This window comes from Triticum aestivum, chromosome 4A (assembly GCF_018294505.1).
Source record: "Triticum aestivum cultivar Chinese Spring chromosome 4A, IWGSC CS RefSeq v2.1, whole genome shotgun sequence".
NCBI lineage: Eukaryota > Viridiplantae > Streptophyta > Magnoliopsida > Poales > Poaceae > Triticum > Triticum aestivum.
The window spans coordinates 671,303,591-671,307,739 of NC_057803.1; the positions used below are offsets into that span (position 1 = coordinate 671,303,591).

At 52.4% G+C, this 4,149-nt stretch overlaps 1 pseudogene; it reads right to left on the reverse strand.

Annotated features, from left to right (window-relative positions):
• Positions 1-1,278: 1,278 nt before the first annotated feature.
• LOC123084243 (protein ALP1-like) lies at positions 1,279-2,547 on the reverse strand (annotated as a pseudogene).
• Positions 2,548-4,149: the final 1,602 nt, after the last annotated feature.

The following is a 4,149-nucleotide window of genomic DNA, read 5'->3' on the forward strand; positions in this document are numbered from 1 at the left end:
CGCTAAAAAATGCACCATTTGTTAGTCCTCACTAGCGGTAGGTGATATTGCTGAGGGTTTTCGCCTATGATGATCAATCTGAAAATGATATTTTTCTAGTAATGAAAGTTGAGAGGAGCTGAGTATAAATGAAATGTGATTTCAAAACAAAAGGAGTGGGAATGGGAAATGGCAGGGACTTGTGAGCTAAGTAAGTGGTACAGGTGACTGAGGACTCACTGGGAGTGGGACAAGCTGGTCTGGTCACGCTCACGTATGACGCGCAGCCTGCTCGATACATGGACATGGACATCAGGACATGGACATGGCCGCCCCCGCCGCGCGCAGTAGCTAGGACTAGGAGAGGAGTCTCGCACGACCAGCACCTCCTCGAGTCGTCGATTGATTCCGATCCGTTTGCAGCCAGTCGTACGCGAATGACGAAACCAAACCAATGAGGTGCAGCGGTCGGCGCGCAGCTAAGCACCAGCCTCCAGCTAGCACCGTTGTACTAGTACGTACTGTACGTCAGGCACCATGTTTTTCCGTGGTACGCTGAACCTAAACAAGCTTCCATATTCATGCATGCATGCATATACGCGCCCGAAGCCGAATCTTTTCTACGTACTTATAGATCGATTGGCATTATTAAAGGGCCCTACACCGATCGCCGGTGGATCATGCAACACCAGATCTTGGCATTCATCCCCGCCAGGGTCAACTTCCGATTTTCGTCAAGGCTTGTCGTGCTTTGAAATCCTACGTCCTTTGGCCTAGCGCTCGAGTTTCAGTACTGGCATCATCATCATTGCACTATGGAAAGGGGCGTGTTTGGTTACATTGCCGGTCCAGCCTGGCCCGGCCAGCCTGGCTCTATTGAGCCAGTTTGAAGGGATGCAGGCCAGAAAACACCAGATGCACATAGTTTGGTTGCCTGCATGCCCCTAGTTGCATGAGACAATCATTTTTGACACGGCGTTTGGTTGCCCACATTGCATTAGGCGCACATATGACATGGTGTTTGGTTGTAACCTGCATAACGTGTTGTCACCACTTCAAACTAGTGGTGAGCTTACCACACCGAATCTAAACATGTAGCGCCGTATACTTAAACAAATGACAGTTCTTCCTAACTAGTATCAAATGACAGTCCAAATTATTAAGAGCCATTGGCTAAATAAGGAATAGTTCATCGGTGTTGCTGCTACCAGATCTTCTTCTTCCTCTCCTCTTCTTCTGCTTCTGCTTCTGTTGCTGCTTCTGCTACTGCTGCTGCTGCTTCGTGTTCTTCTTCCATCTTCAAATCCTCCACTGACCTCTGTTAAGCCACATCGCCTCTGCCCATTCCAACCTTTTGTTCTTCGAAGCGTCATTGTCAAATGCCTCCACACCATGCCCAGAGCTAACAACATCGTCAGGCTGGACATCTTCCTCCTCAGGCACGTGTTCATCAAAGCCCCACTGGAGGATCCAGTTATGCAGAATGCAACAAATAAGAACTAGCTTAACCTGAGTGGAGTATGGGTGGAATGGCTTCTGATCCAGGATATTAAACCTATTCTTCAGAGCTCCAAATGCCCTCTCAACAGTTACTCTAAGATTGGAGTGTCTGAGATTAAACAGCTCCTATGCAGTCCTAGGATAGTTCCTACCAGAAAACTCGTTGAGATGGTACCTTGTTTTCCTGAAGGGTGGAAGAATACACGGCCGACATGCATAGCCAGCATCTCCAAGGTAGAACTTGCCGTCAGGGATGTTGATCCCATCAGGTTGACTCATGTTGTCAGTGAGAATGTTAGCATCATGCGCTGACCCCTCCCAGCCAGCCAGCACATATGTGAACTTCATATCAAAGTCAACAGCAGCAAGCACATTCTGGCTTGTGTAGTGCTTCCTCCCCCTGTATGCTGCAGACTGTGACCTAGGAACTCTGGCAGTGACATGAGTACCATCTATTGCCCCAATGCAATCCTAAAAATGGCATCACAAGCCTGTGTTAGTGCTCAACTTGAACAATACAAGCATATCAAGCCATGAAAAGTGTGTATTGTCAATGCTCACCTTGAAGTATGGATACCATCTTGGGCTTCCGCGAATCTTGAGTGGAGTCTGACCAGATGGTCTCCTGATCATCTCTCCTCTAAGCTCCCCAATAGAAAAAAGCACCTGCTTGAAGTACCTAGATATGGTCTCCATCGATCTCCTGAACGTGTTGTGAATGACCCTGAACCTCTGGTTATGGCCAACAACATGGAGGAACATGGCCACTTGCTCTTCGACACTGGTGTTAATGCTATCTTGTAACAGCCCCCTGCTCCTGAAGGTCTCGACAAGCCTGGCAAATGGTGCTCTTTTCATTCTAAGCATCCCCAGAGCCTCAACGTCATTGCAGTTGTAGATGTAGTTCAGATTTTGGATCATCTCCTGTTCCCGGGGAAACAATGGGCCATAGCGGATCAAAGGTCTCCCAGCACGACAAACAGCTCTTTGGTGCATGAACATGACCCATGCCTGAATCACACTAATCAGTGTTGCTGCCTGGATTATCAGCCTCATTCGTCCGTCCATAACCTAGTTGACATCGACGGTTCGTTCAGTGGGAAATCGATCCTACACCTAGCTTAATGGCCTAACCACTTAGCTAACAAAGGGGGGAGGGGTGCTGCTTACGGGCATCGAAGACGAGGACGGCGTAGGGGGAGCCATGGCACAGACCAGGTCGACCAGACAGTGGCCAACAACAAGGGGAGCACCAGATCCGCCGCAAATGCCGCCGCCTCTTCCGCCACCGCCGCCACCATCGCCTCTAGCGCAGATCTGAAATCGCAGCCGCCGCCGGTGGTGAGGCAGTAGGGAAGAAAGGGGGCAGTGGCTATGGGTGAGCGAGTGAAAGGGGGGTGAGGCTAATTTGGCGCCGGGACGGCACGCCAGATTTCCATCTCCCGCCACCCCCCTCGCCCTCGTCTCGCTCCCGCTCGTGCGGCCTCTCGCCGCACTCAGCCTGGCTCGCGAGAAACTGCCGATCCGAGCGTTTCCAGCGAGCCAGGCTCTGTGCTGCTTTGAGAAGCGTGCGATGCAGGCCCAACAGGGAAACCAGGCAACCAAACAGGCCTCTCCCTTCCCGCGCGGGCCTGGTTGGGCTCGATGCGGGCAACCAAACACGCCATTGATACCTTGGCGTTGAAGGTGTCCTCATGTTCGTGCAGCCACATTCTTCACCGGCTGTATTCAACACAAAACAAAAAAGATAGAAAAAAGCACTGATCGGGCATGTCTCATTTGTTGGCTTCCACAGCCTCGTCTCTAATATCCAAACCCTCAAAACTATACTATCCATGTAAAGCTATGTAAAACATCTCAGTTCATCGGATTAACATTGCATCACCGAACAAAACAAGCATAGTTCATCGGCAAATCCATACTACCAACAACTTAAAACAAGGTTAAATATAAACAAAACAGGAAAGGGCGGGAAATCACCATTTCCTAACAGGCCCCTTCCCCTTGCGGTCGTCGGTGCAGCTGTAGGTGTCAGCGTGAAAAGGTGCGTCGTCCTCAGAACTGGAGCTAGAGGTGGAGCCGTCCGTTAGGTCGGAGACGGAGCTGCACCTCATGTCCGACAGCCTTCGAAGCAGGCGGTCCTGCTCCTTCGCATGGCGGGCCGCCTTCGCCTTCGTCGTGGCCTCGTTGTTTGCTTTGTGCTCCAACAAATCGATGGCGAGTCAGAGCGCCTTAGCATTCTTGTGGCGGAGGCGCTGCGCATCTGTCTCCGCCATCATCAGAGAGCGGCGGAGGACCGACGTGAGGAGCGCGGCTTCGGGATCGACCAGCACGCTTGCGCATGAACAGAGCGCGGACATCACCCCTAATTCTCCCTGGCCCATTGTCGCTCGCGCCGGGCTGCACGTGCCTCGGACTCAGGCGTCCTCGTGCGTGCCAGCCCCGGCGCGGCAGTAGGACCGAGTGGTGGCTGGGTCCCACTTCCATACCAGAGGGTGGTGGAGGTGGGTAGCGTACCTAGCGGAGAGAAGTGGAGCTGCGCAGCAGCCGGGAAGGGCCAGCGAAGTTGCCGACGCTGCATCGACGGGCGACGGGCGCTGAAGAAGAAGATCCGCCGTTGTTGGGGCCGCCTTGCTCGAGCAGTGACCTCCTCAATGCGATGCGGAGGGC